This window comes from Meleagris gallopavo, chromosome Z (assembly GCF_905368555.1).
Source record: "Meleagris gallopavo chromosome Z, MGAL_WU_HG_1.1, whole genome shotgun sequence".
NCBI lineage: Eukaryota > Metazoa > Chordata > Aves > Galliformes > Phasianidae > Meleagris > Meleagris gallopavo.
Window position 1 is genome coordinate 65075317 of NC_139435.1, and position 12657 is coordinate 65087973.

Consider the following 12657-nt stretch of genomic DNA (forward strand, 5'->3'; position numbering starts at 1 on the left):
ACTGCTGCCATGCCTTAAGACTGGCATGTATTTGTGAACAACCACATGTGCCAAATGCTTCCTCTGAAGCAAACAGAGGTTTCTGAATTGCTTTTACTTTCTCTGGGATATAAGCACCATGTAAACTTGAACTACAACTTCCTCAAACATAAAAATATGATGCTTGCTATGATTTGCAGGGGCAAGGAGCCTAACATGGTCTCCGAGGTAACAGAATCTATTGATAACACTGTTTTGACATTGCATGATGAAATGAAATATTATGCCTGTTTGTCTACAAACAATATTTGCACAAGTGAAACATGGTATTAAATTAATAAATTTCAATAGGGATATATAAAGATAAGTCAAGAGAAGGGCTTGGGTTACAGTTTTTTTTTGTAAAATTCAAGTGAGAATTAGATTGCAGCATTTACCCTGTGAATTGGAGCAGATTGTAATAAAAATATTTTATATACCTTTCTTATTCACGTGGTTCCTTTCAGATTCCATTTATATTGAGGATTTTTCTTCTTCTTGGTTTAAACTCACCGTTAGCTGATGCCATTTTTTTTCACCACCAAAGAAGGGTTGACATTGAACAAGCATTTAAATCCTTATGCAGCTTGCAGAAAAGATGTTTAAACTTATTAATTGTTCAACTTTCTAAAAAGAGCTATTGCTGTGTACCTCCCAGGATGCTGTGAATGCCAGCTCTGAAATAGCTTACTCATTTCTCACCAGAATGACTTTTTCTCTCTTAAGTTTCTGATAGTGTCAGGAGATATGCTGACCCCTCCTTTCAAACATGAACTAATGCAATCCAGAAAGACTCTTGTCTGTCCATCATGCGTACAGACCTGGGGTTTTGGGTGCGACTATTTCATCTTGAGCAGTGGCATCCACTATCTGTGTAGATCCAGTAGATGATACTGTGGCTCAGTAGCTACTCCTATGTGTCACAACTTTTCCCACTAAACGACTCCCATGAACTAGGAAGACAATGACAGCTGGTGTAAATATTCTTAGAGAAACCTGTAATTTCCAAAAGCCTCATGCAAGCAAACATGTTTTTGAAGAAGTGCTGATTTTCTAATGTTCTGTGATAGGGAGCAGCAGTACCTTTCACCTGGAAATGCAGGGCTAGTTGATCCAATATTCTGTACGACCATTAACAAGTTTTCTATCTTCTATCTGTGCTAGGTGCTCAACTGGGATTCAGAAGATGTTAAACCTTTGAAGGTTATCTTCTGACATAAATACTTGAATTTTACCCACATCTCGCCAGATCTGATAGCTATCCTCCAATATGTCAAATGTAAGTACTTGTGGACAGCTATGCCCCAGCCTACAAACCTGAAATAAAAAGGAAGAGTCTTAAAATAGTTTCTGCATTTACTGTTGAATAACTGGAGATTTCAGACTGGAAAGCCAGTCTGAAAAGTACAGAACAGGACAAAGCATAGTTTGTATGAAACATCCCAGAGTGTGATACACAGACCTTTATTTTTTTTTAACTTGAGTTGTATAGCAGAAAGGATAGGACTTTGGATAGGAGGAATTAATTTCTAGTTTCTGAGACAGGCACAAATATGATTTTTTGTTAAAGGTGAAATGTTTGAAGCTAAAGCAGGTCTTCCTATATGTAATACTCCACAACATGTTACTGGGCATACACAGTGTGTCCATACCTTCTGTATGCCCTGTAGGGACAAAGGGTGTAATCCTTGCTGATGACAAGCCACAGCTATGACTGAATAATTCCCTTTTCAGCTTGACTAATCTTGACTATATTATCTTCTTGAAAAAAAAAAAAAAAAAAAAAACAAAAAAAACACAAACCAAATCAAAACAACAAGGACTTCTGTTGTTGAGATGTTTTTCTGCCGTGCTCATCAGGCAACAGTGAAGTCTGGCTGACCTGACTGGGCTCTGCTGACACTGCAGTTTGTTCTGGCACCCACACACAAGCTGCTCTGGCACTTGGCTGTCCACAATAAAACCCGTTTGACATGTGTATGTGAACAATTTTCTTTTAGTGGAAACTTACTTCACGCCCTTCCATTACAGGCAGTATTGTGGATAATCAAGATTCATCTCCAGTATCAAAAGCACAGAAAAAGTGTAATTAAAGTATGTTTCACACTTTATCTAGATATCCTTCTTAACCTCTTTGCATTATTTAGCAACTGAGCTGTAGTACCTCCATTCCCCATTAAATTGCCCTTATTCTTTTTGTCACATTTATTCTTGCTGTGCTGTTATTTTTTTTTTCAAGAGTCATGCTTTATAACTTCTATTTAAGAACAAACAAACAAAAGTCTAGGAGGTAAGATATCACAAGTCTTTAGAAGACTACTGTTTATCCAGAGAGAGTTGTCTCCTGGGAGGAAACAGCTCTAGAGAATCATAAATCGTCCTATTACAATCTCTCTTGAGCAGGGTTACTTTCTGTGTGAATGGTGCAGAGAGCCAGAGAGTCTAATAAGCAACTGTGGACTCTGCTAGAATTCAGCTTTGCAATACCTAATTCCATTTTTAATCATGTAGGGATTAAGTTGCTTCTTAACTGGTACTGAATCGCTCTGCTAAGTAATGAGAGAATGCCAAGGGCTCAGTGCAGCTGCCCTCAGACAAGGCTGGGAGCAAGATTTCCCCTGGGGCTGTGGGAAGAGACTTTCTTCTTCACTGCCTTCCTCTCCTTATTTTGCCCTCTCAGTCTTCTCGAGCGTCCGCACTCTCATCTCCGCACAAATGCCTGCAGGCAGATTGAATTGGTGCCTGGAAATTATTTGGGAAAAAAATAAACAAGAATAACACTTTATTGTTTGAAAGCTAACGTGATTTATCCACCTGTCTAGACACTTTTTTTGTCCGTAAATCAATCTGCATTATCACCACCTATTTGCACTTAACACCTCTGCTTCAAAAGAGAAGCTGTAGTCTGTATGCTCTCTTATTAGTACAATGCTTAATTTGATTTACTAGAAGCAGACATACGAATTGTGTTAAATCTAAATTCAATCTGACTAAAAATTGATTTCCATGCCTATGAAATTCTAACTATTTGATTTTGGGGCAAAGAGAATTGCCTCTCTGGCACTCAAAATGGACCTATTCCCAACTTCAGCTTCACAAAGCTCTTGCAGAAGTGCCCTCTCAGAGACTGAGAACAGAGAGCACAAGCATGCATGATGACCATGCACCCGTCTTTTATCTCCACAGGGAGATCTCCCTCGTAAGCAGAGCTGTACGGCAGCACTAATAGCTGCTGCATGCATGTGCACAAGTACAAAGGGGTACAGTCATGCAAGCAGGAAGCCTTTTACTCCAGACCTGGATTTGCTGATGGATGCATTCCCTGAGAGATGACATTAATGCCTTTGGGCATAACGTTTTTCAGTTACTTTGCGGAAGCCTTTGAAATTCTTATAAGTCTGTAGGACAGCAGTGATCCTTATGCAGAATGAACTAAGATGTCAAAACTCAGCAGAGCAGCGCTCTTAGCTACAGAAATCTTGCAGGCTAACAAGAAACTACATATATACGCTCACTTCGTGGGCAAAATGGAAGATCTGCTTCATAGCTTGTCTCTCTAATACAGTCTTTCTTTGATGTAATACCCATGTTACTCCGGAGTTCTGTACATCTTTCCGGTGCAACTAAACACCTCTTGGAAGATTCAGTGGTGAAGTTGGTGGACATTAAGACTGTAGCAGTAAAATCATCTGTTTTCCAAGAAATGCTGTGGAAGTAAATCAAGAGGAAACATTTACTGTTCATAAGATTTAGGAGCTAGGTCAATGCAGGCAGTAATATAATTGAATTCACCCACTGAAAGACTTATATATTAAAAAAAGATGCTTCACTAGGTTCAAGTTTAAAAGTCTCACCATCTAAGTGAGATTTAGAGTTTGCCTGTGGTGAGGAGATCAACACCAGGAGCTGCAGGAGGGTGGGTAAGGACAGATCTGTGGTTTGTTCTTTTTTCTTCAGAAACTTGCCTAGCAGTTGTAAAAAGTGACCCAGACGTTCAGGTGTGCATAGGTGGGACAGGCTGTCTCAAATACTGTAGCGCGTTCGCACTTTCCATCTTTGCTTCCTCTTCTGACTATGCCACACAGGGCAACTTTTTCCACAGCAAGCCATTTGATGGACTCCATACTTGATGTGAAAATAATCATCACTTCCTACTAGCAGTGGCATCAAGAGAGACTAGTGCCTGTTGAATGGTAAAATGCCAGACCTGGGCACTGAGTTAATATTTCAGACTCTCCTTACTCACTTACTGTAACCCAAGGTACTTATTTTCCTGTAACTGTTCTAACAAGTTGCTAGGACAGTTTTATTAAAATTTGTTTTGGAGAATCTATTTAGCATTGGCATGGCCATTTCCTCCCACCTTCCAAGTGTATAGCAGATTTCTACAAGGCGATTTGATATTTATAATGGCATATGGAAGTAAGTATCATTGTAACTTTAACTCTATATGCTCTCATTTAAATGCTTATATATACACATATACCTACATAGCCACAGACAGTATATGTACACATGTAAAACCAGGCTGTGAACTCCCAATTATGAACGTGTACATACATTTAAGGGTTGCTTGCTTTTCTGATTGCATTTTCTTTGACAGTGAGATTCACAGATATGAATTGTGCAGATTCACAAAGAGGATTTTATGTGGCTGGAAGTACAGCAATGACAGGCTTGTTTGGGGGACATTCTGCTCTCAGCCTCAGCCTGAAAATCTTAACAGTTTAAGTTTTCAATTAAGATTCAATTTAAGATTTCAATTAAGATTTGTTACACCAAAGGCCTTAGAGAAAACCTTTGTTGTGACAGTTGTTATTTTCTAAATAGACTTCTATAATAGGACTTCCCACATTTTCACATCAGCAATGCTCTCGCTGCCGAACAGCTAAATAGCATTTTGATTTCTCTGAGAATAAACAAGAAGAAGCAAAAAGAGAAAAATAATACTTGGGAAATGCAGTGGGCATCATTGGTTCCAGTAGCATAAAGCCCTTGTGAAATTATTACAATTGCATCAAAAAAGCTTGTAAGGCTGCATTTGGTTTTTGCCTCTCTCTTTTGTTTGGAATTCTTGGTTAACTAGGAAACTGGTAGAATTTCTGGTAAGTGGCTTTTTGCATAGAAAGGAAAGGAAAAAAAAAAACATAGGAAGCCTACTAATAGTAAAATAATCTAAAAATAAGCATGAAATATTTTGGAGTTGCAGTCTCATTCAAAAGCAGAAGAATTTTAGGTACAATTTCTATACTTCATTTCTGTTACCTTATGCCCTGATGAAACAGGAGCAGAAAGGCATATGGTTTAACCTCCCTTTGTGGACAGCATTTGCAGATATTTTGCTTAGAGAGACTGAAGAAGAAGTGCATCTTAATACTTCTTCCTATTTCAGGCTCTTTTCCTTCACCCAGATGCACTGGCTGATACACTGCATGATACACCACATGAAACTAGAGCTGTCTCAAGGCATTCTACAATGTCCTCTTCCAGCTGGCTGTAGTTTTTCAGCACTATTAAGAGTTCTTTGAATACTTTGAGGTAATCCTGTTCTTTCTGAAGTAATTCTGAAATATTTCACCCACATGCTGAGGAAAAACAAAAAAGATCTGTGAAAGAAATTATGAATAATTTAAATTTTTAAATGGAGGAGATAATATTTGATGGAGACTACACAGCTTCTTAAATAAATATTGCAATTGGTTAACTCTCACTGGAAGACTACACATTTTTCTTGTTACAATTTCATTATGCTAAGACCACTGATAAGAGATCTGCAGTGAAACACGCTGGAATGAATTAGTTCAATAACTGTTACTATTTCATTATGATGATTTAAGCCTTCTACAAATGTCGTGGCATTAACATTTTATGCAGTGCCATGAAGAAATGGCTGCTGAAGAATCAACAGCCTTTTTAGAAGTCAGCACTTCTTACCTATCTTTATGAGACTACCGGTCACTCTGCAATATTAAATGACAACATTGCTGTGAGAATTATATCCCTGCACGATGCTTGACTTGGGCATCTGGCCATTACAGGAATGAAACTGCCAACTGATTCGATAGCAATCTCCATCACAGTGCTTGGGCCTGGTTCAACAGTCCATTTACATTTGGCAGATATTCTTAATAAGTCTCCCTCGGGGCAAGTAACCTTTTAATAATATTTTCTCTTTGAATCTGTTAAAGAGATACCTGCTCTAATATACTGTTTGTGCAGAAATATACTGATGACTGAGACTGATGACTCCTTCCTGTTTGCCACCATGCCCTTCTTCAGCACCTCTCATAACAGCCTCTGCCAATCCACCTCTTAGTTCAGGTTCTTTCAGAACATGCCTGGGTTTGTTGTGGTGCACCTTAAGCAGTTTACCCTGCCCACACTTCCTCTTCTATTTCATCATTTGCCTTTATTTCTGAGGAACAGTGAAAACAGAAAGAGTTGATTCCATCAGGCACATGCACAAAAAATAATGTGAAAGGCTATGAAGCTCTATTTATCAGATTATTATAAACGTGTAAGTGAAATACATACACACGATGCACTACCAACATGAAATTAGAAAGTTAAATTATCAACAAAATTATCCTTGTTTTTTCTGTCATTTGTCAGTCATGTTTCTCCTGCACTTTTTCATCACTGTTATGCCATGTGACTGTACAGTAAAATGGCTCAAATTTTTTTCCATGCCTCATTTTGAAGAAGAAACCCTACAGCTGAGGGCATGTGCATCAGCAGAATATAGTTTTCTTCTTCCTGTTACTATTACTATTATTGTTATTCTATCTCCAGCGTTAACGTTAAACTGCCAGAGCTTTTTAAAGACTTGTATACCACAAGGCCAGAAAATTGCCACAGTCAACAGGAAAACAAGACTGGGGATAATTTTGCTTGGACAGCTTAAAAAGAGCAAAGGTTGTTTCCATTGAGCTCTCTGGAGAAAAAAGCAACACTATGATGCAGTGGCAAGAACAGACCGTGGTCATGATTAATGCAGCAACCAATGGAAAATATACAGTTTTAATCCTACTGCTTGGGTAAAGAACACAGTTATTAAAATGGGAAGCCATGTTACAAAACACAAAGCTAACTACACAGGTCTCATTACTGAAACACATCTAATCACAAGGACTGATCTCACTAGCAATTCCCAGATGTCTTAAGTGGAGCTTCCACCCTTTGAGATGCATACCAAGAGGTGCTAAGTGGGAAGATTCTCACAGACCACTTGAAAATAATGGATACTCTACCAAATGGGACACAAGAACACCAACATAACTCCTCGTGGCAGCGTCGAAAATCTAGAGCTGACAGCAAATGATGAGACATCAAATTTATTTTTGTATGTGGTATTTATTTTTTCTGTGTTTTACTACTCCCTGTAATGAGTCCACTGCTGTGGACAAACACTTGCCATGTTAGACAATAATACTACTTTTTCTGTCTAGCTCAGGTGAATATTTACAGCTGGATAACTCTAACAACCATCCTTCTTTTAAATAAATTGACACTGGAAATTTAGGAAAGTACTTTTAGTATAAGCATCCCTACTCGGGTATTTTCCAGCTCTACTTGCTTTGGAATTTCTTGGTTATTTTGAGGTGAAATGACTGTTCATTTATACATGCCTCAGTCACATAACCAGTAATGTAAGCAGCTATCTAGATGTCTGCAGAGAGACTTGAGTTGTTACTGAATGCAGTAATGGAGACCGAATCTTTTATAATTCAGTGTGGAAACTGATCTGGTGAAAAAAAATTGACGTTACCTGATCACTTCTAGTTCAGCTGTTTCAAGATTGCCAATCATGAGCTATTAAAGTTTTTGGAACAGGTATTCAAAAATTTGACATGAAAAACAAGGTGTTTGGTTTTTTTTTTTCATGCCTCCAGGCCTGTAAGCTAGCATTGTTGTTAAACTGAGGAGTTTTACCTAGTGTTGTGAAGGCTGGAACCTTATCACCTCCCTGAGTGAAAGCTACGAGTATAACACATTGCCAGCTGCTGCAATGGTGAGAGGAAAAAAAAAATAATTAAACATTAATTAGATGTAAGAATGTGATATGCACAACTTTAATAGTGCAATACAGTTCAAAATGGAAAAGTTGAAAACAATATTTCTGCTTGAAAGAGAAAATATTGGATCTAAAGCACATAGAGATTTCCACAAAGAATGCTTTTAGCAGAGAGCTGTCCCTGTGTAAGAGCCTTGTGAGCCTCAAATGATAAATATTTTGTGTGTAAAAATGAGTCTTTTCCATTACAGCTATTCTCAAACACCCTACGGTACAAACAGAAATCTGCAAGAAAAAAGGGGAGATTTTAGGAGAACTTCCACAGCAATAGTTCTTGATCTTTTTTTTTTTTTTTTTTTTTCTATCAAAAGATTTTATTTAGATTTAAGTGAAACTGAATTGAAAGAAGGAAATTAAGAAATTCCGTCATGGACCATGAAAAACACTGCTGAGCATTAGCAATCACCTCTATTGGTTGTGAGCAATCACCTCTATTTTCTCTATACTGCTTTCCATGCTCTTTGCTACATATATTTCCCACTTGCTGTGTTGTCCGAATGTGTTGACCACAGCTCTGATAGTGTTTTCCTCCAAGGAAAGAGTGGTCAAGGCTACACTCAAGAGACTTAGGCTGCAGCTAGTTTAAATGCAGCTTCTGAGCTATAAAAGTGCATCTGGGGTTGAGGGAAACCTTCCTGAGGTCTTCACTGCACTCCTAAAGTAGTACTGCATTATGGATACCTCTGCATGCATGAATGAACACTGTGATAGAATAAGATATGATTAAAATTGTCCATCAGTTTCCGACAGAAGAAGTTGGAGTTTCATCTTCAAAAAGCCTGCAAAAAGATCGTTTCTCTGAGAAACTTTTTTTTAAAAAACAGTTTCTAGTAAAAAAAGAAAGATTTAGTACTGCAATATAATATCTTACTCCCTGCTTCTTGAAGTACATGCCAGCTTCACTGGTGCCCATTTCCAGCTGGATAACATTGTATAGCACAGGACTGGAATCATGGAGGGCTATTGACAGGATTTTCAGTCAAAACAAAAAAAAGCATTTATGCAGTCAATGGTTTTTCCGTCTTTTCATAGAGCTGCTGAATTTGAAAAAAAAATGATCTGGTGGAGTGGGATATTTTTTACCATATCTGAATGCAATTCAGTGACTTCCACCTTCGAGAATCATTGTTGTATTCTCCTACTCACCCTTCATGATATTTTAAAAAGTAAAAAGTGTAACACTTCTTTTTGTCGACTTTCTGAACAACTTTTAACAAGATGAGATTAAATTTGTCCTACTTAGGTTCAGTGTACTAATTTGATTTATGTTATTTCTGTGAACAGAGCTCTTCTCAGAGAGCTGTTTCTGCGTGTTTGGTGAGCTTCAAATGATAAATATTTTGTGCACAAGAAGAGAGTTTCCAACTCTCATTCAGTTTAAGGACCCCTGATCAGTTAAATCCTCTGACTGTGTATTGCAATATTCAGATGCGTTACCTGTGGGGGAAGAAGCAAGATTATTCAGCAGAGTGACTATTAAATCATCTAGACAGTAAGAGGATTATATATTCACACTAGCTTAGACATAACAGAGTCTATTAGCATTTACATGCACTGTTCCTAATTGAATTTCGTCAATAAAAATTAACACAAACTCAAGAGCCATTTGACTTCCACTTATCCAAAAAGTGCATGCTCTGCAACAACAACTTTTCAGAAAATAGGGTAAACTGTTTACAGCACGCTTTGCTGAAAAGTCCAGTTGGTCTGCAAGAGCCTGTATCCGAACTGTGTGCATTTAATCTCCCTGGAGCCTTCTCTTCTGTAAAGCAAAACAAGTCCAGTTCCCTCCTGGGGCACCTCTCCTATAAAAAAAGGCTGAAGGAACTGGACTTGCTTAGCTTGGAGACGAGAAGGCTCCAGGGGGACCTCGTTATCGCCTTCTACTACTTGAAAGGAGCATATAAACAGGAGGGGGAACAGCTGTTTATGAGAGTGGATAGTGATAGAACAAGGGGGAATGGTTTTAAAATGAGACAGGGGAGGTTTAGGTTAGATAACAGGAGGAAGTTTTTCACTCAGAGGGTGGTGACACATTGCCTAAGGAGGTTGTGGATGCCCCATCCCTGGAAGCATTTAAAGCCAGGCTCTGGACAGCCTGGTCTGGTGGCTGGCAATTCTGCCTGTGGGAGGGGAATTGAAACTAGATGATCATCGTAGTCCTTTTCAACCCACGCCATTCTATGATTCTATGATAATCCACCCATACTGCCCACAGCCTTCAAAATTTCCTTGTGAAAATGCATTAGGGCTTTTTGTGCAGTGCACCATGCAGCATAGTCCATGCTAAGGAACAGTTTTTTAGAGATGAGAAGCCAACATGTGCATCTCTGGTGTTTACTGTATTAACTATTCCATGCTGGACTTTGCAAGAGCCATAGAGAATTACCAGATGGGTTGAAAATAGAGTGGCATTTCTCTGTGCCTAGCCTCATCTACCACTAAAAGTGGAACTGAACTGCCGTGGTTACTGTGCAGCACTGCATGCTACACTTGTGCCCTGACTCCAGTGATTGTCTCTAACCTATCCGTTCTCTAAATCACTGTCCTGTGTAATGCCATTCCCATTTCTGAAGCACAGGAGTTGAGATACAGAGATTTGTCCGATGAAAATGTAGATCGCCTGTTCCCTAAGGCAGAATCTTAATGTGGGTTTGTGATTTTATTCAAGTTACATTTGAATGTGAAAACACACAAGTGCAAATGGCTTCGTTGTGGTGCATTTCTCCTGTTAACATTGCACAAGTAACACAAGTTTCAATTTAAGGTTTAAAAAAAGAACTCAGCAGTGTTAAGATTTTGAGCTTTGACAGAAATGATAATTAAGTACAATTTTATATGAGTTGATAATAAACACTGCTAGTGAAAGGTGACGGTAAAAAGCATCTGTAACATAGGGTACATGTATAAGCTGCGTCAAGGTTACACATATAAAAAAGAATTTTAAGGACTACATTTCTTTGGTCAAAGAGCATTTTAAGCAATTCTGTCTAGAATTCACAGTAGAATAATTACTTCCCCATCAAACTTGTTTCTGACAGGTCTTTTAGGCTCCGCTTCTGCTGGTAAACAACAACTAGTTGTCAGATTTAATAGCACTAGCCTATTCCATTTAAGTCTTTCAGATGAATAAATGCCCCTAGGCAAATGGTTTGCAGACCTCCCACTGCCTCCAGGTACAGCATGTGGCCTGCTGCCTTTCCCCTTTTTTTTCCTCTGACGAACAAAACTATTACGGATGGAGTTGCTACCACTAGCAAAACAATGAAAGCTGAGGAACTGCCAACTCCTCAGCAAGGTGTAAGAAAATGTATTGACATTTGCAGAAATATTGAAAATCCTGTTTTCTTTTATTGTACAATCTGAAAAACATAAATTGTCATTAATTAAGAAACACGTCAGATCTTGAATTCATAGCAAGTGTTTTTTTTTATGAGACAGCTTTAGAGCATGTGCAGACTGTTCTGGCTTTATTTTAAACTTGCTGGTGGGTCCATTACCTCTCACTGAGTGGCTATGTCCTTGATAAGTAATGCATTACGCTGCTTTCCAAAATCTAGATGTATTGTTTCCATCTTACCGACTGAAGATTGTAAAATTTTATCCACCATAGCTCCAAAGGGACTGGTATAGGTGGTACACAAGGAGCAAGAGGAGGTGCTAGTGCGGACTGGGCATGCTGGTTCACAGTGGTACAAACCTCAGAGTATTGTTTGAACAGCACAGATGGAGATAAGAATGTAAATTCTAAAGATAACTGGAAAATCATCACTCCTTTTGTACTGCCCAAGTGTGACCTTGTGTTTTCCGTTGATGGAAATGACAGAAAATTTATATGTGTGATTCTGTCTTCAGTCGCTGAGAGAGCTCTTGTTAAGCAAAGCTTTCAGTCTCAAGACAGTTCTTTCTTAATTGAGGATGGGAAGAACAAATTGTGTTATGACAAAAGAGTTCCTTTTAATATCCTTGTGTTGAGAGGGGCCAGGTGGTACTGGCACCATGCTTGTCTCTTTGGCTATTTTCACAGACCTTCATTACTGGTGTTCTGATTGCTTCCATTGGACTTTACTGATACCATGCACTGGTAGCAGAGGAGTCTAACGGACAGAACAGTAGAGCAAAGCCAAACCTATGTCCAAACTGTCCTTTAAAAGGTGTAGCTGGAAATTCGAGAGCTCAAGCAAGCTTAGAGGCCTTGTCCTTTTTTAAAACAAAACAGAACAAAACAAAACTTTAGAACACTTTGCAAATTGTAAGATACAAGGGCTGTTCCAAAAGTGATGTCTCCTATGTTATGATGTTGACCCACAATGTTAGAAGTGGATGCTGGTTGTAGGAGAGCAGAGGCTGAACCTTCCCACCAATGTCCCACTACATTTTGTTGCAGTGCAGTAGGTGGCAGCAGAGGGGCACTGACAGAATGGTTTCTGGTATGGAGGTGTGGATGAAGCAAAGAGGTGGAAATTAATTCCTCCATGTGGAAAAAAATGGCACCCATTGACATCCAGTGATGCCTGCTGAACATTTATGGAGACCAACTGGTGGATGAGAGCAGAGTGAGGCAG